At 34.3% G+C, this 26,151-nt stretch overlaps 1 long non-coding RNA gene across 1 annotated transcript in view; it reads right to left on the reverse strand.

Moving 5' to 3' along the window:
- Window positions 1-5,687: 5,687 nt before the first annotated feature.
- Window positions 5,688-26,151, reverse strand: part of LOC119865130 — a 147,227-nt gene continuing 126,763 nt past the window's right edge. Inside the window, exons 3-4 of the long non-coding RNA XR_005376007.1 lie at window positions 7,821-7,867; window positions 5,688-5,741 (exon numbers count right to left, since the gene is read on the reverse strand). This is a non-coding gene — a long non-coding RNA (uncharacterized LOC119865130). The remainder of the gene's footprint in view (window positions 5,742-7,820; window positions 7,868-26,151) is intronic.

The raw sequence follows: 26,151 nt of genomic DNA on the forward strand, positions 1-26,151 counted from the left end.
GACCCTGAACTTTATGGGCAACTAATATTCGATAAAGGAGGAAAGACTATCCATTGGAAGAAAGACAGTCTCTTCAATAAATGGTGCTGGGAAAATTGGACATCCACATGCAGAAGAATGAAACTAGACCACTCTCTTTCACCATACACAAAGATAAACTCAAAATGGATGAAAGATCTAAATGTGAGACAAGATTCCATCAAAATCCTAGAGAAGAACACAGGCAACACCCTTTTTGAACTCGGCCATAGTAACTTCTTGCAAGATACATCCACGAAGGCAAAAGAAACAAAAGCAAAAATGAACTATTGGGACTTCATCAAGATAAGAAGCTTTTGCACAGCAAAGGATACAGTCAACAAAACTCAAAGACAACCTACAGAATGGGAGAAGATATTTGCAAATGACATATCAGATAAAGGGCTAGTTTCCAAGATCTAGAAAGAACTTATTAAACTCAACACCAAAGAAACAAACAATCCAATCATGAAATGGGCAAAAGACATGAACAGAAATCTCACAGAGGAAGACATAGACATGGCCAACATGCATATGAGAAAATGCTCTGCATCACTTGCCATCAGGGAAATACAAATCAAAACCACAATGAGATACCACCTCACACCAGTGAGAATGGGGAAAATTAACAAGGCAGGAAACAACAAATGTTGGAGAGGATGCGGAGAAAAGGGAACCCTGCTGCACTGTTGGTGGGAATGTGAACTGGTGCAGCCACTCTGGAAAACTGTGTGGAGGTTCCTCAAACAGTTAAAAATATACCTGCCCTACGACCCAGCAATTGCACTGTTGGGGATTTACCCCAAAGATACAAATGCAATGAAACGCCGGGACACCTGCACCCCGATGTTTCTAGCAGCAATGGCCACTATAGCCAAACTGTGGAAGGAGCCTCGGTGTCCAACGAAAGATGGATGGATAAAGAAGATGTGGTTTATGTATACAATGGAATATTACTCAGCTATTAGAAATGACAAATACCCACCATTTGCTTCAACGTGGATGGAACTGGAGGGTATTATGCTGAGTGAAGTAAGTCAGTCGGAGAAGGACAAACATTATATGTTCTCATTCATTTGGGGAATATAAATAATAGTGAAAGGGAAAATAAGGGAAGGGAGAAGAAATGTGTGGGAAATATCAGAAAGGGAGACAGAACGTAAAGACTGCTAACTCTGGGAAACGAACTAGGGGTGGTAGAAGGGGAGGAGGGCGGGGGGTGGGAGTGAATGGGTGACGGGCACTGGGTGTTATTCTGTATGTTAGTAAATTGAACACCAATAAAAAAAAATATGCTATTTAGAGAAAAAAAAAACTATAAAAGTAAAGATAAACTTTAGCAAAATTACTACAAAATGAAGAACATCTTTTTTAATAACTACATTTTTCCCCTCTCTTTACATAAATAACAAACAGAAACAATGAACTAAAAACCCTGTTAACAAAAGAACTACTAGGATATTTAGGAGTTTTGAACTGAGTCATTAAGAATATTTCTCCATTTCCAACAGCATATGTCTATTCCCATATTTATATTAACAAAATATTTAGTGTATGGTGCATATTTAGTGATAGACATATGAGTTTGGGTTAGGTATATATTTTAATAATACATCTAATATGAACACTAATATATCTCTGGAATTTTATTTTTTGAGAAACAGATATATCCAAGATGTTAAGCTATCCCTAATTTTTTCTGAATCAATTATTTCAGAAGAGACCCATGCCTTCTTACAGAAAAGATGATGCATTCTATTAAAGTCTTAGCAATCAAGATTAATATTTTTTAATTAAAAATGATAATGAGCTTTAAGAATTAAAATTTTCAATATAAATTCTTTCTACTTTTTTACATCTTTAATTTTAAAGATTTTTTTTTAATTTTCCTAACTCATGGATAGATAAGATTAGGAGCTGGTCAGCCAAGGCTCCCTGTGCAGACTTCCCTTCTTGGAAGTAGACAGGTTGTAGCCCTAAGCTGAAGTAATGTCATAGAGATCTGTTACCAAAATAATCTTCCAATAAGTAACTCATCATCTATCCATAATCAATGACTGACTGATTGGAGACAATAGCATACTCAGTGTGGGTCTTCATACAAATGGAAAAATTAGTCTCTATTCATAAGTAATGACACATAAAGTGAAAGCACAGCACATGTCAAGAACCAATGTTCATTTAGTCTGAGGTATAAAACAAGGCTGCATCAACTATATATCATTCATTTATGCATTTATGCAGTCAGTTCATGTATTAACTGCCTATCTGATTTAGTTCATGATGCTTGGTTTTACAAAAATCAAAATAAAAGAGACATTATGGCTGCCCTAAAAGACCCCAGAATCTGTTATAGAAACAAATATGAAAACAAGCAATTATAAAATAATATGATAATAATTACACCAAACCTTATATACAAAGTACAAAGAAGGAGCTTATGGAGAGAAATACTACTCAATTTGACTGAGGAAGTCTGGGGAAGTTTCTTTCTTTTTAAGATCTTATTTATTTTTTCATGACAGAGAGAGAGAGAGAGAGAGAGAGACAGAGACAGAGAGAGACAGAGACATAGGCAGAGGGGGAAGTAGGCTCCATGCAAAGAGCCCAATGTGGGACTCGATTCTGGACTCTAGGATCATGCCCTAAGGTGAAGGTAGATGCTCAACCATTGAGCCACCTAGGCATCCCTGGGAAAGTTTCATAGAGGAGGAAGCATCAGAATTAAGTATTACAAGATAAATACTATTATGCTCAGGAGAAACCGAGGGTAGAAAAGTCATTCCAAAAAAAAAAAAAAGGAAGCATTTTGAGTAAAGGCATGAGGGGTGAAAGAATAGGGCGTTTTCAGAGACCTAAGTTGTTTGGTGTTGTTGAACCATTATGTAGAAAGGAAAAATGACAGGATATGAGTTGGACAGGTAGCAGAGTCTGATCATATCTGATATAGTACTGCTAATGCTTGAGTGAGACAAGCAAGCAAAAACCAACAAAAATAAAACAAAACAAAGCAATACAAAACAATAGCTATATACTATATTTCCACATAGGACTCAAAGGAGTCTGTGCTAGAAATCTAGATTTCAGCAAATCACATGACAGTTGAAATCATGGGCAGGAAATATAAATTAGAGGAGGAAACAGATCCCCTTTGAACAGCAATGTGGAGTGTGCAGATTGAAAGGAAAATTGTAATAAGTGGTCTGTGGAGATAGAAGAAGAATCAGGAGAGAACAATTTCACAGATATCCTGGGAGGAGTAATTTTAAGTACAGTCATTAACGGTGCCAAAGGCCAGGGAGGTCAAATAAAATAAGGACTGAACATATGCATAGGATTTGGCAACTAGCAGATCATTGCTTGTCTTAATGAGAGAAATTCCCTGGAGTGCCAATGTTGCAGTAGACATCTATAAATCTGTAGCAAAGAGCAGTTTGAAAGTCGTGTTTCCCAATTTTAAGAACCAGGGGCTTGTGAAGGAAAAGATTTTGCAAAGGCTAAAAGCTTAGTTGTACATATCAAAGTTTAAAGTCTAAAAGACTTGTGAGTCACATTGTGGATAAGAATGTATAATAAAATTAATATTTTTCCCAAATCAGCAAGAACCAAATGAGGTAAGACCACAAACAGAGACAAGGGGTGGGTATATGGAAAAAGAGAACCCGAGGGACAGAATCAATATTTAAAAACTACTGAGTCACTAACGTTTGGATAGAAATCTTGAATAAGGGTTGGGGATTCAAGAAATGAAATAGGCTTTTGCCAGTCTTCTTGGTTCAGTTTTAGAGAAATATTTTCATTTGGGTATGCAGAATTCTTTGAGTGTGACAATCATATTTGCCAAATTTTGTTGCAGTAAAATGAGAAAATGGATATATAAGTATATACAACACATTTTAAACCTTGAACTCTAGCAAATTGGCTAAGAGATAAAATGATTAAAAATAACTATAGCTACAATATTTTGTTAATATATACACAACATAAAAAGTTGTAAGTTATGACACCAAAAAACATAAAATTTGGGGGAGGGGTGAACAAGTAATTATGCAGTTGAAGTTAAACTGTTGTTGGCATAAAAATGCACTGGTATAACTATAAGATATATTATGAAAGCCTTATTATAATCACAAAGCAAAAGCATCATTATGAAAATAATCAATTTATAAAGAAAAGACAGCAAGAGAGGAAAGAAAACAAAGGAGCTACAAACCAATCAGGAAGCAATTAACAAAATGATGATAGTAAGTTCTTACCTTTAATAATTAATCTAAATATAAATGGCTTAAAGTCTCAAACTGAAAGACATGGAGTAGCTGCAATGACAAAAGATATGCTATCTGTATAGCAGGGTTAGCTAGACTTCGACAAACTACCTACTAAGTAAAAGCTGTAACAAGTAAAAGTAGGTTGTTATATAATGATAAGGGGGTCAATTCATCAAATATATATTATAATTGTAAATATATATGTACCCAATATTGGAGCACCCAAATGTATTAAAAAATATTTAACCTATCTGAAGACAGACATAGACTACAATGTAAGAACAGAAGAGGACTTCAATACCCTATTTTCGACAACAGTTAGATTACTGAGACAGAAAATCAATAAGGAAATAAAGGACTTGAACTTTACTTTAGACAAAATAACCCTAAGAGACATATACAAAACATTCTATCAAGCAGCAGCAGAATATATTTCCTTTTCAGGTGTACATAAAGCCTTCTCCAGGATAGATTATGTTAGGCCACAAAATAAGTCTTAATAAATTTAAGAAGATTAATATCATATTGAGTATCTTCCAACCAACCATAGCCAAGATATGGAAACAACTTATATTTTGATGCTGAGTTGAAGAAAATATTGTGTGCATATGTATACATGTGTGTATATAATATATCTATATATAGATATATGTCCAGATATATATCTATATTATTAAAGAAAATATTGTGTGTATACGTATGTGTGTATAATAAATATATACACATAATGGAATATTATTTGGCCATAAAAAATAAAGGATTCCTGCCTTCTCTGACAACATAAAACTTAGAAAGAATTATGGTAAGTGAAATAAACCAGACAGAGAAAAACAAATCCTGTATGGTATCACTTATAGGTGGAAACTTAAAAAAAAAAAAAAAAAAAGCCACATTCATAGAAACAGTAGATGTCGGAGGATGAAATAGAAAACAGGATGGAAGAAATGGAACATTTAGGATAAGGGTAAAATGTTCATTTTTAAGAATAAATTCTGAGGTATTAAATATAGTATGTGACTGTAGTTAATAATATGGTATTGTAAAAAAATAATATGGTATGCTCAAAAGTTGCTGAGAATAGATCTATAGATCTTAAGGTTTAAGGTTTAAGGTTTCTCATCACACACAAAAAAGAATTGACTATATGAAGTGATGGATGTGTTATCTTAATTTCAGTAATTATTCCATGATATATATGTTTATCAAATTATCAAGTACACCTCAAATATATACAATTATATTTGTAAATTATTCCTCAACAAAGAAAAGAAATAGAACAATGATTGTGATCCTTTGAAGATGATAGATTTTAAAAGGGTTGTTGGGTAGGTAGGATATAGGTAGACAGCTATCTCAAGACTATAGGAAATTACCTAAAAGTAAAGCAGTCCTTGAGCAGCCCAGGTGGCTCAGTGGTTTAGCACAGCCTTCAGCCCAGGGCCTGATTCTGGAGACCTGGAATAGAGTCCCACATCAGGTTCCCTGCATGGAGCCTGCTTCTCCCTCTGCCTGTGTCTCTGCCCCCCTCTCCCCCCACCGTGTGTGTCTCTCTCTGTCTCTCATGAATAAATAAATAAAATCTAAAATAGATAAACAAAAATAAAAATAAAAATAAAATAAATAAAAGTAAAGCAGTCCAGAGACGGAATCAAGTGATACTTAGGAAGGCCTAGGTATTAGTTAGGTGGTGGGTATTAGAGAACAAAAAGTCAAGTTTTTGTTTTTGTTAGTTATGTACATGTCTTTTTTTTTTTTTTTTGTTATTTACATGTCTTACAAATAACATTACATGAATGGTAGTTTGTTAAAACAGATACAGTCTAACAGAAGAGCAAATCATAACAAATATAGTTTTGTACACATAGAAAATTACACAAAAATCTACACTTAAATTATCACTCTAAAATAATTTAAACATGTCAAATGGTCTGTAAATACATTAAAAAGATATGCATGTACTCTGATGGTTTTGCTTGCTTTTTAAAGAATTAACAACAAAAAACCCACAAAGGGATAAACTTCACTTCATACAAACATTAGCACATAGTTTCTGTAAAGTCACCAATAAAAAACTAAACTAACATTAAATATGCCTTTTTTTGTAAATAACTTGGTGTCTTTTCATATTTTATTTTACTTCATCTTTAATTTATTCTACCAAACAACATGTCAGTAATATCATTTCTACAGCCACTTCATTTTGAAAGAGGCAAAGAGTCAGATGGGCACATTCATTTTATTGCTAACATTTTTTTCTCTTATTTCCTGTCTTCAAATAAGTTCCATAGGGGTTAATTCAATTGAATTTGAGACAGAAAAGAAAGACTTCCCAGAAAAGATACCATCCCTCTCCCTCCCTGCTTGAGTGCTGCTTAGAGAATTGCTAAATTGCTTAGATAGAATGCAGAGTAGGGTATCATTATTTCTCAGCAATTTAAAAATAAATACGACAGTTAAAGTCTTTGTGCCATTTTGTTGACCTTTATAATATAAACATTAGGAAACAGAATGTGTGACTATGTTTTAATTAGTCTATTGATAATTGACATTACAGAGTAAGCCAGAAATGCTTTTAAGGAGAGATAAAGCAAAGTAGAGGGATTAATATTTTGTTTTTAAAATCTTGTACTATTGTGATAGCCTAAAGAAATTAATATTTTACTTCTCTAGGTTACCAGGAGAACCACAATTACAGAATTTGATTTTAATGTGTTCACAATTAATTCAGAATACTCAGTCTAATGAGGAGTTCAAATAACATTCACAATCATAACTGCATCTCTTGTTATTTTAGCAAGATTTATTTTAAATATTAAGGGAATTCAAGTTGGCTTCAGATTTCTTGAATAAGTATAAGAACTGGTGAGAAAAACATGTCTTTTAAACCTTCTACAGGTGATGTATAGCTATTAAAGGACCTCAAATATATTTTACTTACAAAATCAAAAAGTCAAATAATATTGAGATTTTTTGTTGTTGTTTGGTTTTTAATGTTTTGAAGATTCTTTCCTGACAACTATATTTTTCCTTTATGAGCAATGCATTAGGACAGAAATGTAAACTCATATAACTGGCTGGCCATTTTATAGAAGTTGTATATAAGCTGCTACTAATACAGACTCTCAGGAGTCTGCTTTTAAGTCCCAAGTGACTAATAAAAATAGCAGCTACAGATATGTCATATATAGACAAGGACAAATTCTAAAGAAAAAAGAGGAATAAGTGGAAAGAATAATAATTACAACAACAACAACAATACAGGGACATATGAAGAAAACAAGGATGCATTTATTTTTAACCTAGATCTAAAGAAAAAAATTTCCTAATAATATCATTCAGAATATAAAGCCAGTGAAAGAGGTACAAAATAGAATCTATCACATGGCAAAACATACTATAAGCAAAGTAAAATATTAATAATAAACTGGGAAAGAGATTTGTAATATATATCACAGGTCAAAAAAATAAACATGAGTTAATCTATGTTATTACTGAAAATGCAGTCTCTAAAAAAATTTCATTCACATTACCTACCAGTTGAATCATCAGTCTCACTTGAAAGCATCCATTCCAAAAGTACCCTAGAAGAAATATAATTATGCGAAATGTTATTCATGATCACATTGTTAGTAACAGCAAAAATTAAAAACACTCCATAAATCTATCAATAGGAAGTTAACTCATGAGTACAACCACATATTGGACAACATACAGCTAGCTGTAAAAGGAATGAGGTGTCTTTCAGTCATGTGGATATACATTTAAGGTGGAAAAAAAAACAAGGTATAAAATAGGATGCAAAGATTTATATTTGTACATGTACACACTATACACTGACAGCTATAAAACATTGCTAAGAGAAGTTAAAGAGGCCCCAAATAAATGAAGAAATATACCATGTCCATAGACAGGTAAGAAGACTCAATATCATTAAGATGTCACTTTCACCCAAATTGATCTATAGCTTTGATGAAATCCCAATTAAAATCTCATTAGGCTCTTTTAACAATAAAGAGTGGAAAACTGATTCTACTATGACTGTACATATATCTACATACATATATACATACACATGGATGTGTGTACATGTGAGGGGATGCAAAGGACATAGCACAGCCAATACAATATTTAAAAAGAAGAAGAAAGTTAGGAAACTAACATTCTGTGATTTCAAGACTTATAATAAAGTTACATTAATCAAGACAGAGTAGTTTTAGTGTAAGACAAGTAGAAAAAATGAGATAAAATAGTTCAAAATCCATCCATACATTGATAACTGACTTTCAACAAAAATACAATGTCAAGTTGGTAAAGAAAGGGAATCTTTTTACAAATGATACTGGGCATGCAAACATCCATATTTTTTTAAAAGAAATATTACAAAACATTAATTCAAATAGGTAATAGACATAAAACCTAAAATTATACAACTTCCAGAATGAAACATAAAATAAAAATTTGTCAACTTGGGCAGCCCCGGTTGCCCAGTGGTTTGGCACTGCCGTAGGCCTGGGGTGTGATCCTGGAGACCTGGGATTGAGTCCCACATCAGGCTACCTGCATGGAGCCTGCTTCTCTCCCCCTCCCTCTGCCTGTGCCTTGGTCTCTCTCTCTCTCTCTCTCTGTCTGTCATGAATAAATAAATAAAATCTTTAAAAAAATTGTCATCTTGATATGGAAATATTTCTTAGCTATAATACCAAAAGCATGGAAACTGGAATTCATCAAAAAGATAAGAAAATCTCCATTTTTCAGAAGGACACTTTACAGAAAATGAAAAGACTAGTAATATATTGGGAGAAAATATTTGCAATTTATGTATCTGACAAAGGTTTTGCATTCAGAATTTAAAGAATTTACAAAACACAGTAACAGCTAGACAATAAAAAAATGAGCTAAATATTTGAACAGAGACTTCATCAAAGAAGATGTACAGAAGGAAAATAAGCACATGAAAATACTCAAAAATGGGCAGCCTGGGTGGCTCAGCGGTTTAGCGCCGCCTTCAGCCCAGGGTGTGATCCTGAAGTCTCAGGATCGAGCCCGGCGTGGAGCTCCCTGCCTGGAGCCTGCTTCTCCCTTTGCCTGTGTCTCTGCCTCTCATTCTTTCTCTCTCTGTGTGTCTGTCATGAATGAATAAATAAAATCTTTTTTTTTTAAAGAAAATACTCAAAAAGCATTAGTGATTAGGGAAACACAAATTAAAACCCCAAATACAAAATTGTTCACTAACTTTGGAAAACAGTTTGGCAGTTTGTGAAAAGTTAAACATATATGTACCATATAATCTAGCAATTCCACCTCTAGATATTTATGCAAGGGAAATGAAAGCATGTGCTCAAACAGAATGTTGCACACAGATGTTCTTAGCAGCTTTATTTGTAATAGCCATAAACTGAAAAAAAAAAAAAACAACTAAATGTTAATTGGCTAGAGAATGGATAGAGAAACATACTATACCTGCCCTACAGAATGTTTCTCAGCAATGAGAACTATCAACAGACACAACATGGATCAGTCTCAAAGCCAACATGCTAAGTAGAAGTCTGTAAAAACTTCTATAAAAAACTATAAATCATATGATTCCACTTACATTAAATTCTCTAAAAGGCAAAACTGTAGAAACAAAATAAGTCAGTAGTTGCCTGGCAAAAAAAGAGAGAGGGTGGAGGGAGAGGTGGGAGCTGGTGGCAAGACTCTGGAAGGAGAGATTACACAGGGAAAATGAAACTTTTGGAAATGATTATACTTATTCTCTTGATTATGATGATGATTTTGTGGGTGCATACATATCTGGAAACTTAGCTGATTTACATTCTAAATGTGTGGCATTTGCTGCATGTCACCTATACCTCTATAAAGCTGAGAAATAATAAATAAGATAAAAATTACAACAACCAGGAGTCTATAAAAACTAAGCTTCCAATGGCCAGATATGGAACAATTTTAACAATGGAAAAAAAATAATAACTACAATGGGTTGGCATATGTTGAAATTTAAAAAACAAAACAAGACACACAAACCTTAACTTCAGCTTGGCACTCACAAAAGAGATTGGGGGGGAAAAGCCAAAGGAAAGAAGTCAGCATTCATCCTACGTTTTCTATGCAAACTGTATTGAAAGATAACAAAATAGATCAAAAGTTAATCATTATAGAAGGAAACAATCCAGGTAATAAATGTGAAGTAACTTTCAGGCAACGTTCATTAGAGAATAAAACCATTAGAAAAAAGATTGATGGGGAACTTTACAGTGAGGGTTCAGGATGTAATGGCCAGACTTTCTGTCTAATCTTAGTATCACTAAACACGATGAGATAGTCCATGCTGCCTGCTGTAATGTAACAAGAAATAATCAGAATTACCAATAGATATTTTTAGGTAAAGAACGTTGAAATCAAATCTTCCAAAATCTTTCTAGTTACCTTCCTCTACAGGAGGAAGAGTTAATGATTCCATGAAAACACAGAGTTAAAACCAGAAACTAGGACATTCTACAAATAACTGAAGCAAATAATTCAAAGGGTTAATGACATGAAAAAAAAGAGGGGGCTATAGATTTTTTTAATGCAATTTAAGGACTTGTCTTACATTATGATTTTTATGAAAAGTTTTAAATATAGATAGATATTAGATGATTTCAAGAAAGTATTGTTAAATTTGTTAGATCTTCTTGTGACTATGCAAAAAACTGTCCTCATTTTGGGGAAATATATACATCCTAAGATATCACATAAAATAATGTATGGTCTTGCAGTTGTCTAAAATACTTGACAACGTATCAAAAAAAGAATGGATGAGGCAAAATCTGGATAGTCGTTTCACATTCTTGTATGTGTGTTCGATATTTTTCGTAATGAACATTTTGAAATTACAAAATCAAAGTCTTTTGAAAATGAAATATTTATTCTTCTTGTCTCCTCTCAAGTAAGCTGCTTTCCTGTTATTCTGTTCTTAACTGGTATTTGGTCTCTCTAACTCTCATTTTCCCTGCCCCCTAGATCATAGGAATACATCAAATCTGAGATTTATCTAAAACTTGCTTAAACTATCTGTATTTTAAGAAGGCTGCAAAGTGAGTATTGACATGGCTCCATAGGAATTTGATTAGCCCATTTTATGGAGATTTTTCCATTCTTCTCAGCAGAAGGAAATATAGAAACCTATTCAGAATATATTAAATCCCTGTTTATTCATTCAGAGTGGTTTGTGAAATAGAACATCGATGTGAATTAGGTATTCTGGGATTTTTTTTCCATACAATTCATAAGCAATTTTCAAAGTTTGAACAACAAGAAAAATAATCTTAAGCATGACACATATTGCCTCAGAGTTCCTAAATCATCACATCAGTTCCCATTGCACACTACCATGGACACAGAAGATATTGGGACTAAATGCACTTTGTCATATAAAAACCATGTCTATTCAAATATGTTCTCTGATAATCAACTTTGTATACTTATACCTCTATTTTTCCAAATAAAGTAAAGGGTAGGAAATTCTAAAAGAGAATTTCTTTATTTATAAAATAAATTCTACAGGTGAATTTTAAACACAGGTTTGAACTGCATGGATCCACATAATACACATTTTTACAGTACTGTCAATGTATTTCTCCTTTCTTTGGAATTTCTTAATGACATGTTCTGTTCCCCAGCTTACTTTACTGTAAGAATACAGTACGTGTGAAAAAAACGAATACAGTACATACATATGACATACAAAATATGTGCCAATTGACTACTTACATTATTGTTAAAGCTTCCACTCAGCAGTAGGCTATTAGTAGTTATGCTTAGAGGGAGTCAAAAGTTATACACAGATTTGCATCTATGCAACTGCCAGCTTCTAACCCCCATGTTATTCAAGGGTCAATTGTGCAAAATATTTTTTTCATATTCTGTATTAAATAGAATGACTTCTAGTATTTTTACCACTGACTGTATGTGTTGACCATTATTAAATTCCTATAAACATTTCTATCTTATATGCCCTTATTACTTAGATTTCATTATATTTCACCTATCTTTCTAATATACAAAGAACTATTAAGTACAATTTGTAATTTTATTGCAATAAATTTTTGGAATATATGTAATTCTCTATAAGGTGATACATTTACTTTTCAGTAAAGAGAAAACTGTAAGATTTAAGTACACAAAAACACTAAAACTAAAACAAACAAACAAACAAAAACACTAAAACTGTGATTTGTTCTCATGGAATTAATGAAGCACAGAGCAAATCTAATTAATTATTAAATACAGTAGGAAGCCTAAAGTATGATTCCTAGTCTATAAAGTAAAAGTGTACTAGTTACCTGGCAAATCCAGAAGCATATCAGAAATGGTCACTTATAAAAACATCTTTACTTCTACATGAAGACAATCCCATTTTCGTCAGATTCACTCTCATTTCTAATAAATTATTCATACCTACTCAACCACACTAATTTAGATATTACTATTAAAAGATATTAGAAAATTTCTTATTCATCATACACAACCACGAAGAGTAAAAATATGTTCATATCTGCTGTTTTTTTTAATCCTACCTGAACCTTATTTGATATTGTACTTAAGGTAGGGATGAAATCTGAGAAAAATAAATTGAGAAAAATAGGCTATCTTTGAGGATTTCCTTCCAGTGTCATAAAAATCTGTAGTAATGAACTCTGGCACAAGTGCTTGCTAACCTAGAAATTAGGAGATTATTCTTTATCATTCAGGATTTTTAAAATTTGTTGCAATCAGATGTATTTTTGTATCTTCCTCAGTAGAGTTCAACAAACAAATGCGAAATGTCATAAGAATAATCAATACTATTTGTGGAATGTTAAATTGATGACAGATACATGTGCCATCCTCGCTTTACAACAATCCCCGATGGACTCACTATTCCTAACTTAGAGCTGCTGAGAGTGGTTGCCAGACCAGATAAAATCTACACACCTGGGAAGCACCCTTCAGTCACAAGCCTATATAAACCTGAGTTTTTAGCCACCATCAGGTCCCCATTTCCAGATGGCAGAGCTAGTTTTGTTCCTGGCAAGAAAGTAATATACAGGCTCCATTCCCTACACACCTGGCATAAGAGAGCAAGCAGGCCTTCCAGGATTTTCAAGTTCCTTTTTCTCACTTAGACTCAATCCCCTCACTAATGAAACAGGGTAGGCTTACACAGACAATGCAAATTTTAGTTCTCTCCTATTCTAAGAGTCTGTAAAAAGGAAAATATTCAGAACTAAGGAAAGACTTCTGAAGGCAACTTAATTAAAAAAAAAAGAAAAATCAGTGACTTTGATTTATAACCAAGTGAGTTTCAGTTTGAAGAATAAAATACTTCACATTCTTAATAAAAAGTCTAAAAAATCACCAGTACACAAAAAAATCACTCCTAACAAAATTACTTTAATGACTTGTGGTAAATGTACTTTTGAATGCTGGACAATTTGGAGAGTAGCAGAGTGCTTTATTCTTACAAGGATCATTTGTTCTCTATTTGACAAAAACGATGAACATTTCATTCTGTTTTACTTTTAAATGGGTATTATTGTCTTTGTTATTTGACAATGTCAAGTAAAATGTCACACCAATCAGAAAAGCCCATTCATACTTAACAGGTAGACCGCAGAACAGAATGTACCTTTGACTGATTTATGGTTTGAAAAACCTACATAAACAATGTTGATATTTCCATTTTTACCAAGTATCAGCACAAGACATTTCACAAATGTTGTTTAAGCAAAACACAACTGCTCGTTGCTATAAAAAAAAAAAAAAAAAAAACAGTAGCAAGTAACAGAATGTTGGTTTTTTTAAAAACTGCCTATTTACTGAAAATGGGTAGTTATAATAGTAGTATGTTTTAACCTTTAACTTTGTAAACTTTATGTTCATTAACGATCAAAACATACTGTTTGAATTTGAAGTTCTTGGAACTGAGGGTTAAAATTTAGAACATTTTTTGGCAATGTTTACTAACTATATTTTTGTGCTCGAAACTGATAATTAGCATATGAACTTTATAAGTATAGATCCTAAATGCTCTTTCTTTGTCAGAGCTTTGCTAGAATGTTCTCTTAAACTTCTTATTCTAAAAATCTTGATGTCGCTTGTTCTCATTTAAATGTTAATATGGTCCGCAAGTTTAATTGCATAGCACCTTTCTTATCAAACTCTCTTCTAATTAAGTACTTCAAAAGAAAGGGCAGACTTTCTAAACATTTTACAGCTATAATGTTGCTCTACAATCACGTGAACAGATTTCAGATACCTAGAGACAATTTTATGAGAAGGAACCGCTCTGATTTTCTCTTACTTCTTTGGATTGATGTATTAGGAACTGCGCCTCTTTCTGCATGTTGGGGCTGCATTTTTAAGAGGGATGTGTGCATGTGTGTGTGTGTGTTTTGCTGATCACTACAAGAATTCAGGAGGAAATGCATTACCCTTGAGTTCTGGGGAACTTAGACAGATTTATGGGATGTATTTGTGTGCTCAAGCATATCAAGACCTGCATAGAAATCAGTGCATTCTCTAAACTCAAAATCATTTAGTAATCTCTCTTACATCCCATCTCCTTATCAAGGAGAAACACCCCACAACTATCACTAAAGCTTCAAAAGCCTATCATTTAAAACAAATCTCCAGGAAATCCATTGCTTTTAATATCAGAGGCTTATTACTTGTGCTTTACATATAGACACAAATGTGGAGATTTGTATTTTAAAAACCTTAAGCTTATATCCACACATACAACAGGAAGAAAAGGCTATTACGTGTTTTTGACTTGTTAATTGCAATCTCTCTGTTTTATGTCTTAAAAAAAATCGGGTGAACTCAACCAACAGAAGTGTCAAACTAAAGGTCAGACTAATACCTGGAAAGGTGCAGCAATGGATTTTGTGGGGGCAAACTGATTAAACTAAGTCAGCTTAATTCAAAGCAGCAGGAGCAACAGATGCTGTTGCCTTTGTTTATTTTCCCTTGTTGCCAGATGGAAAGAGAGAAATAAATACTAGGACAGAGAAGAAAGCTGCTGAATTGTGTTTCTACTCCATCTTCGCTTGCTGCGACATTTCAACATGCAAAGTGGTCTAAGCAAAGTAGTTTATTTTGGAGTGAACTTCCCATCCCTGGCAACCAGCTGGAGGCATCAGTAGAATGACAATCACCTACATAAACAACATTGTTTTTTTTTTTTTCTCATGAAAAATGAAGTAATTATAAAGTATTCTTTTTTTTTTTTCTGGGAAATCTTAAGACAACTATGAAGCTATGCATTCCCACACTGGACTGTATATTTTTGAAGGCAAAAATTCTGTCTTGCAAACCACTACACTTTCAGCAGTTTGCATTATTTGTCATACAGTAGACAGTTGGTAACTGGCTAAGATTCAACACAGAATCAGTCTTTTTTTTTTTCTCCCAGAACTGCTGAAGAACTATTGAGTACCACTTCAGGCCTGTCATTATTATACTGCACCTTGAGAAAAGTCAGTCTTCTTTTGCACTTTTTTTTTTTTGTAGTAGCTCTTCTGAAGTCATATAACTTAATTGGAGTCCATTGAATTTGAATTTAATCATTATTTGAGGAGCTGGTATATGTCAGAAGATTTAGCACTGGAGACAGTAGTGAAGAAAACATTAAAAAGAGGGATCTCATAGAGCTTACATTAAAAGCAATAAGGATAAATAAACAAATAATTCGGTGTGCATTGGTCTTAACTTGGGAGCTCTAGAAAACAGAATCTGCATCAAAACACCCAAATGCTAATTCTTCATTGAGGAATCTTGAATAGGAGCTAGTGAGAGTGAAGGCAAAGTTCAGTGTGTTAGAGGAGGGTGGGAGCAAATACAGGGGTGATGTGTTACCAAGCTGGCGCTGCTTCACAGTCATGGTCCTTTGGCTATGAGGAATAGCTCTGGCCAGGGTTTCAAGAAAACTAGCAACAGTCATTCAAAGACAGGAAGGAAGGGAAAATCATCTACCTATCTTTAGGTTCTTTGCTATTGTCTTCTTTTTCTCAGTATGCGAAGTTTCTCACCACTTCCCCAAACTCCCCACCCCTTGGTGGTGGTGGTGGTGGTCATAGCATGGTGGTGGTTAAATTCTACTTAGAAGACTTCTGGGTTACTTGGCCCTTGAAGCAGCTGCTGGGGACACCAGCATGTCTCATGGTATGCAGATTATTTGGGGCTTGGTAATGGCAGTAAGAGCCAGAGCCTCTGTCAATCATAATGGGTGGACCCGGGTGCCACTGTAAACTTCGTAAATACAGCACTTGGCTCATCAGTGGCACGTAACCTACATCAGGCTGATTCATTCCCTGGGTATATTATTCTCACCCAAAAGAGAAATATACATTATGAGCTTACAAAGGGTTGATAACGTAACCCTTGGGTTGCCTGTGGTCTTCTCTTTCTTTGGAGGAAACCACAGCCAGCAAAAGAAAGACAGCAAACAATGAGACAAATGAGTGGAGAAAGTTTAAATGACCTGGTGCCTTTGGTGTCATTCCTTTGGGGTGGTGGAGAAACCCCGGTTCCAAAAGCTTTTCATTTGATTTAGTCAGCTACCTCAAAGCTTTACTAGACCTCTTGGTTTAAGCTGCTTTGTGTTGTGAGTCTGTCATTTACAATGGAAATAAATCCTGCCTAATGCAGCATGTATTATTTTCTTCATTTTTCAGAAAAGAAAATGGAGACATTAAGTCATTTGCTGAGCATCATTGATTTAGTTATTTTGACTAAATCACAGCAACCACTCTGGTACGTGTGTCATTGATAGCAATCAATTGTTACATATTTACTGAGAATTACTACATAGAAAAGGACATGAGGACACTAAGTTATAGCAAATATAAATTAATCTGACAGTTGATTCAAAAAGTACTTTCCTATATTTCAGAGTTTCAGGCTAATCACTAGGAATGCAAATATAAATTGTATGCAACTCTATAGATATTTTTAGGAATTTATAGTAAGTATTTTGTAGTAAGTATTTTTTCCTGTTTGTCATTTCTGTCTCATAGTGAGAATGGGCACTAATGTTTACTCTACCCCTAAACACAGGGCATTGTGTTTCACATATAATATCTCACTGATTGCATTTGTTCTCCCCACAACCCTTTAATCTAGAAACTGGCCCTCAAAATAGTTAAATAATTTCCTGTTAAGTCGCTACTATTTCGAGGAGATGGGGCTGAGTCAAAGTATCCCTGATGGAACCTTTAATACATCACAAAACAAAATAATAGTATTATATTTATGTTATTGTACACTTTGGATATAAGGTAAATTTAAGGAAATTCTGTGTATCTTTGGCAGTAAACCAGATAAATAGTTATAAAGTATAAATGCATCATATACCAAATATATCTTTTGTAAATACTAACTGAAATGTAAACTGGGGTAAACTGTTTACTAATTTACCCTAGTTTTGCACAAATGTATCCTAAAAACTCTATTTTGGATCCTGTTTTAGAATAGTTTCCTCAAATGTATGAAAGCCACATACAATATATTAGTGCTAAAAAAAGTAAACTGGAATTTTAATCATATATCAATGCAAAGCTACTGAATTAACATATACCAGAAGGTCTCCTTTCTTTCCTATGGCATCTAATTACTCTAAATATATTAGCGCACATATTAGCATAATTGTTTCACATATTGCAGAGTACTCTTAAATACTCATAGAAAAGATGTACATACTATCCTATATCATTCAATCCACTGGATATTTTAATTAGTTAAACACAACATTAAAAGTATATGGGGCACCTGGGTGACTCAGTTAACCATCTGCCTTCAGCTCAGGACATGATCCCGGGGTCCTAAGATCCAGCCCCAAGTCAGGCTCCCTCCGCAGAGGGGACTCTGCTTCACCCTCTGCCCCCCACCCCTGCTCTTGCTCTCTCTTTCTTTCTCTCTCTCTCTCAAATAAATATCTTAAAAAAAAGTATATATGTGTGTATGCACACATATATTCAAGTGAGAAATGCATTGCCCCAGATAATCTGAATATGAAGATTAGTTTTAATAAGCACTGAGTGCTTTCTATCCTCATTCAACTTCTTAAAAATCTATAGAATGTTATATTCAAATTTTATTCAAATATATTACTAAGTTTATACTATGGCTCATATGATACAATGAAACAGGAAGGGAAGACAACTGTATCTAAAAATTGTACAACCAAAAAAAAAAAGTTCAAAAAGGACACAAGTTCACTTCCAGATATTTAGGCAAGAAAAAAAAAAAAAAAGAAACAACCACACATATTAATGAGACACAACATCCAATCACAACCTATTCTCTCATACTAGTTTAATCAACAAATTGGCACAGAAAATAATGTCACACACTTAGGAACACACACTTAGGAACACTTACTGTTTATAAACAATTAAACAGTACATATCTTTGAAAATAATCAGGTTTCAAAGCTTACTATTTTATCAGAGCATGTATGAGAGATTTGTAGAAGTTACAAGTAAGAACAGAACTAAATTGGAACATATTAAGAAAGATTATAGAATAAACTGTGTCAAATTACTTGATGCCTTGAAATATAAGAAAAAGTTAATGAGGATATTTAAGATAGACATAAATACATATTAATGTATATAGTATGTATATATATGTATGTGTATATATATATATATATTTACGCTGGGACATGAGATCTTTCAAAACAGTTGTATTCTGAAAATAGTGTTCACAAAATATAGAGTGTTCACATTGTTAAAACACTCTGTTAAATTCACCTTTAGTGTTGTTTGTGAACTATTTCCAGCTCTGCATTTTCCAGACATAAGGTAAAATGGCACTTTCTATATCCCTTGAGGCTGGAATGTGAGAAAGTTGTAATAAGGGAAGGGAGCTCATGTGATTGTTACGGCAAAAGAATTATGAGGAGGGCAGAGTATATAATAACTGATGAGAGACTCTCCAGAGCTTTCTTTCCTTCTGCCTAGAAGACTAGCAATTTCAAAGATGAAGCCACATTTTTTAGGCTGTAGCATGCTGAGTCTAGCCTAGGTCAAATGGATGGAAGAGATGTGGGTTAGAACCTTGAGTGGGACTGTAAAGAACATGTCAATTGAGCAAGAAACATTTTCATTATGTCATTAAAATTTGAGCCTTTCTTGTTAAAGCAGCAGAAATTATCCTAACATGGTTGATACTGAAGCACAATGTTTATTCTTTTCAAATAGAGTAACAATTTATTTGGTGACATCCTGGTGATAAAAAAGTCAGAAAGATGTGTAATCAGTATAAACGTATTTTCAAGTAGTAGTTTAAGTAACATAAGATTTTTCTCTCAAATTTGATCTCAGCATTTTAAAAGTAAACCCTACAAATAAATGACAACATGAAGATCCCTGAGGAAATTTAAGCCAACGATCTACACTGCACTTAGACATAAATGGCTGTGCCCCAATGACCTAGGCATACTTCAAAATATACCTAAAATATTAAAGGACTTCACAGGTAGAAAACACTAAAATGTGGCAACACTTAAGTTATCACTAAATATGCAGTCTCCATAAAATCAGAATTTGAAAATGCTTTTCTTAATAAAAGCACTTATCAGATTAACTATTTTATAGCTGATGGCAAAATAACACAGGAAATATAAAGGGGATTTCATAACAAGAGTGGTGCCAGAAGGAGTGACTAAAAGTTGAGATGTCAGGTAAAGTTCACCCATGCGGGGATTACATAGGGTGAAAGGGATGGAACTGAAGATAGCCACCTGGGAGAGTTGGCTATGGAAAACTGGAACAGCGATCAAAGCCTTGATCTGATATGGTCTGAAGTCCATTCTTTCTGATCATCTCAGAACCTATCTTTCTCTATGACATATTCACTCTCCTTTGTGCCCTTCACTTTCTCCTCCACCAGCTTCTTGAGAGCTTTGTTAGGTTGCTCTACTCTCCTCTAACTAATAGATAATCCTTCCTAAATTTTCTTATCAATTGTCCTATCCACCTCTCTTTTTTACAGTTTCTCTATCATCCTCCTCTTCCAGTTTCTGATCATTTTACTTTTTTGATCTTCAGTTTTTCAAACCTAAGCCATCTCTCTTCCTTCCCGAACATAATACTAACTTTTCTCACTTTCGTAATGCTAAATTGAAGAGAGGATTTCAAGAATTTCCTCTTAGTGATCTTTTAACAATATTTGACAGTGTTACCATCTGCTTTCTTTGCAAGCAAAGCACTCTCTGCCTTCATTTTTCTATAGTGACAGCCCAAAGGTTTCTTTATAAGAGGGCTTAGGGGCCTTACAAAAATTTGAAGGTGGGATGCCTGGGTGGTTCAGCAATTGAGCGTCTGCCTTTGGCTCAGGGTGTGATCCCGGAGTCCCAGGATCGAGTCCCACATCAGGCTCCCTGCATGGAGCCTGCTTCTCCCTCTGCCTCTCTCTCTCTCTCTATCATGAATAAATAAATAAAAATATTAATAAAAATTGAAGGTAACATACTGCTAAGACATATGCATTGCAGCTGGATTTGCCTAATAATTTTTCATTCATTGAAAAGTATATCTCTATATCAAAGTAAGGTGGGGACTCTGGAACAATTGGGGTGGGATAGTGTACTTCCAGAGCTTCCCTGACCCCAGCCTCTCTCCTCTGACTTTCCTTCTGCCTCTCCAAGGATCACTTATCACAGTGTCCCTTTCAGACTCCTCTTTATTTTATTTGTATCTTAAAGTCAGTGTTCATCAAGACTTAGCCTAGGCCCCTTGACCATTATACCACTTGACCTCTGATACAGTCCCATAAAAATTTTAACTGAAATAAAAGTAGATAAAACTCATTTGCCTTACTTTAAGATTCTCTAGAAGGGGAGTGGTGATTTTTGGAATGATGCAGTGAACACCAATTCTGATGAACAGTAGGGTAAATTCTCCTAAGAGCTGGAGCCAGTCATGGAAAAGCAACAGCTGCCTAAATTCCTTCTACACCTCCCTGTGCCTTAACCTCATCCCCTTTGTACTCTTTGGGTAGGCTTGCTCTATTTTCTATTCCCATGTTACAAATATAGGTACCATGTCTGAGTGCTTGATTTCTAGAATTTAGATACACTAATTCTAGTTACCAACATAGACTGGCTGGCCCTTGCAAGTCCCTACTCCATGCCCCAGGAGGGAATCTTATTACATATACAGCTTCTTCTACCTATTAAAATCAGTCTGCTTTGATATTAAAACACTCTTTCTTTCATTAATTTTAATATACTTGAGCTGATTCTCAATAAAACTTTTCATAATTTAGCAATTATAATGTATTTCAACATTTAAACACCTCAGATATTTCATCCTGCGTAATACCCTCTTGCCACCCTTGCACTTGCACAAGGAAAAGGAAAAATAGAGTATCAGTGTTGAAAGGTAAGCTCAGCTAGGCCAGTTCCTATTCCTGTATGGAATTTTAGTCAAGAAAAATATCTATTTTTGTGTGTGTCAGGCTGTTGGAACAAGTCAAAGGCAGAGAAACACTACGACCCAGTTTCCCCAAGTGCAGTCCATTGCAACAGTTTCTCACTACACTAAAAGTGGTCCCTCTGCTCCTGCAATTTAATAAAGGTGGAAAAGATTGAATTTCCTAACTTCACCCAAACCAATTAATCAGCCAGCAAATTAAAGTCAGCTGTGGATTGAAACCCTCAGTCACAGTTTGGGCACTCTACTATTAGTCATATTATTGACAAAGAGAATCAGATTTATAGACAGCAGCAAGGCATTCAGATACTTTTGGAAATGAATATGATTCTTCATATTATTTTTCTCAGGTTGCCTGCTATAGACTTATCCTCACACATCGTTCTTGAAAAAAAATAGGATAAGTTTTGCCATTCTAAGTCCACTTGCCAATACAGAGTTTCAACAATTAAATTTTGTAGTTATAATACTGCAAACTTTGCTTTGCCAAAGGAAGTTTCCTTGTTTAAAATGTCATGTTAATACCAGGCAGAGACAGTTCTCTTCTAAAGTAAATACATCAGCCTTAATGTTAATTGGAAGAACAAAACAAACACAAAAAATTGTAACATTACATTTTATCCTTAAAATACCAGGTCTAAGCTCTTGCTACCACTATGATTTTGCAGAGCCCTGGAATTATGTGCTTACGGGCTATTTGTATTTTTTTCTGAATTGTTGTCTACTAACTCCCCAGTAGCTATCATACCGGGTTTGGTAACACTTCAAATTTAATGACACTAATTACACCCAAAATGCTTTTGTAACAAGTATGTCAGCATTTTATATATTTTGTTCACAACTAAATGAATTTGAAGAGAAATACAGCACTCTGAGGCTTATAAATTGCATGATTACACATTTGGTAGTCTTAAATCTCAATAATCTGAATATACGTCAATGGTACACCTAAAACCTCTGGAATTAGTTAGCAATAATGGTGCTTTTAAACACCTAATCTTCCTATCTGAAGGTTTACTGGGCATGTTGATTACCTTTTCACAATACCTCATATATATTATGCTATTCCTAGACATGCATATTCTAACTAATGAGATCATAGAGCAAAAGGAGAGAATAAGAAATCAGAATCTTGGTGTAGGAACTTCTATTTCACTACCCTCCGATTCTAAAATAAATTATATTCTCCACTCTAATCATTTACCACTTCCTTATTTATGAACCCACTCAAAGACCTATTATACAATAGCATGCACACCTATTTATTTTAAAAATTTAATTCCATCACTTTTTTCAAAAGAAGCTCAAATATGTAATTTGACATTTAAAAATACTTTAAACATGACAGTGAGCAGGTGCCATTTGTTGAACACTTGTTCATGAAATGTTGTGAAGGCATGAAAATTCCTAGGTATGAACAACAATGACAAAATAAAATCAGCAATAGTATTCTTGTACTTGTCTACAAATCAATCTATATAGAGTATGTATATAGGGTATCACTGTTAAAAACTTTAAAAATAGGGCAACCCGGGTGGCTTAGCAGTTTAGCACCGCCTTTGGCCCAGGGCATGATCCTGGGTCCCGGGATCAAGTTCCATGTTGGGCTCCCTGCATGGAGCCTGCTTTTCCCTCTGTCTGTGTCTCTGCCTTTCTCTTTCTCTCTCTCTCTCTCTCTCTCTCTCTCTCTCTCTCTGTCTCATGAATAAATAAATAAAATCTTTAAAAAAAACCCAAATAAAAACCTTAAAAATAAATTCAGTTGTTTAAGTGTGAGGTGCACTCACAAACTAAAATCAACTGGGTAAAATTAGAGAAAGTCCAATTCTGGAAAATTAATATAAGATATCAAGAGTCATAACACATTATTTCCATGTGCATTTTAGTGTTTGATAAAACCTATTTATAAACTCAATTCATGTAATTAAAATAATATAACTGCTAATGGTATCTTGACTATATAACAGAGCACAGCAGATCTAGACACAGACTTTACAACTTTTGCAAAAATTAGCTCAAAATGGATCACAGATCTAACTGTAAAACACAAAACTATCCAACTCTTAGAAGATAACATAGGAGAAAATCAAGAAGACCTTGGGTAACAATGACTTTTTAGACAACAACAAAGGCATGACCCATGAAAGAAATAATTGATAAGGTGGGCTTCAATAAAATGAAAATGTCTGCCCTATGAAAGACAATGCTAAGAAATGAGAAGATAAGCCACAGGCTGGGAGAACGTATTTGTGAAAGACACATCTGCTAAAGAACTGTTATCCAAACTATAGAAAGAACTCTTAAAACTAAAAAATAGAAAAGGACAATCTAATTTAAGAAGTGGCCCACCAAACACCTTGGCAAAGAAGACATACAGATGGCAAATAAGCATATGAGAAGATGTTCCACATCATATGTCACAAGGAAAATTCACAATAAAACAGAGATACCTCTACTCACCTAATAGAAGGGGCAAATCCCTAGACACAGACAATATTAAATGCTGGCGAGGGTGTGGAACAAGAACTCTCATATATCAAATGTGGGAACACAAAATAGTACAGTTACTTTGGAAGACAGTTTGGTGGTTTTGCAACCCTGCATCCCAGCATTTGCAATCCTTAGTATCTATTTATTGTTTTAGGTAACCAGCATTTGCAATCCAGCATTTGCAATCCTTGGTATCTACCCAAAGGAATGGAAAACTTCTGTCCACACAAAAACCTGTATATGTTTATAACAGCTTTATTCTAATAGCCAAAACTTGGGAGCAACCAAATATCTTTCAGTAGATGGACAGATCATTAAACTGTGATATACCTAGAATAATAAAATATTATTGCTCAAAGAAATGAGTTGTCAAGACATGAAAAGACATCAAGGAAACTTAAATGCATATTACCAAATGAAAGAAGCAATCTGAGAAAGCCATATACTGTATGGTTCCAACTATACAAATTGCTGGAAAAGGCAACACTATGCAAACAGTAAGAAGATTAGTGGTTGCCAAGACTTAGGGGTTTGAGACGAATAGATGGACCACAGAGGGTTTTATGGCAAGGAAAATTCTCTATGATATAATGGTGGATACGTGTCATTAAACAGTTGTCTAAAACTATGGAATGGACAACCTCAGGGTAAACCCAGATATAAATTATGCACTGCAGTTGATTATGATATGTAAGTGTAGGCTCACCAATTATAACAAATGTACCACTGTAATGGGGGATATTGGTAATGAAGGAGACCACGCACGTGTGAGGGTAGGGCAGAGAGTATAGGGAAATCCCTGTACCTTCTCAATTTATCTATGACACTAAAACTGCTCTAAAAAATAAAATATTCATGAACAACCAACCCAGATTTTATACTTTAAGGACTTAAGTGGCATAAAAATGCAACAGCTATTATTATTACACAATGAGTATTTCTGATACTGCTGTAGCTTATTACAAAGAAGAACAACTGTAGATGAGTGTACCCTTTCTTATATGAAAAAGACAAATGACATATATCTTATTATAACTTTAAAATTTTGATTTTAGTAGTCTGAGAAATCTCAGTGATATGTACTGAGCTCTTCTAAAAGAAGGAAGTTAAAAAAGAGCATAAGGAATTAGTTTTTTAAATCATATTATTCACAATGAGGTCTATGGGGACCAATCCTTTATATCCCTACAGAGGCTCTCCACAATTCCACTGTGGATGTCTGTCTGGCTTTTCTAGTCACATCAATCCCTAGCTTTTGAAGTCTACAGGCTTTTACTATTTTTTTTAGCATACTTTTAACGCAGTCTGTCTTCTACCATAACAAACAATGTTTTAGTTGCATATATTTCCTAACTCTGGAATTATCTGGAATAGATTTCCTCCTATCCTGCCACCCCAATACACATACTTCTTTTCAATAATTTAAACCAGTGCTTTTGGATGCTGTAGTATTCCACTCAGAACCCCTCTTGCAGTACATGCACTCATACTCCAAATTCTGGGAATACTAACTGCTGAGAGTCACCAATCTGCTCCTAGTGGAGAACTGCCTTTGACCATAGAGAACTTCATTGCACAGAAGCTGCATCAACAACAGGTTGATGTAGAGAAATAAAGGCCTTACCAGGCCTATCACCTACCTCAAACAACTATAAAAAGCATCCCAGATCCAAAGCTATGCATAAAAACAGCAAAATTTGCAGTTACAAATGCAATGAAAGTCAACTTCTGTGACCCAGCCCAGCAATTCTCACTCCCTTACAGTTGTATCTCATAAGACCACTGCTCAGTGAATCTTCCGTATGCAACTTCTTATCTCAGAATCCGTTTCCAGAAAATCCAGTCTAAGACACTAACTCTTGAATTCTCTAAAATATATAAAGAATAGAGAAAGTTTAAAGAAAAGAACACTT

This window comes from Canis lupus, chromosome 22, assembly GCF_011100685.1.
Source record: "Canis lupus familiaris isolate Mischka breed German Shepherd chromosome 22, alternate assembly UU_Cfam_GSD_1.0, whole genome shotgun sequence".
Taxonomy (NCBI): Eukaryota; Metazoa; Chordata; class Mammalia; order Carnivora; family Canidae; genus Canis; species Canis lupus.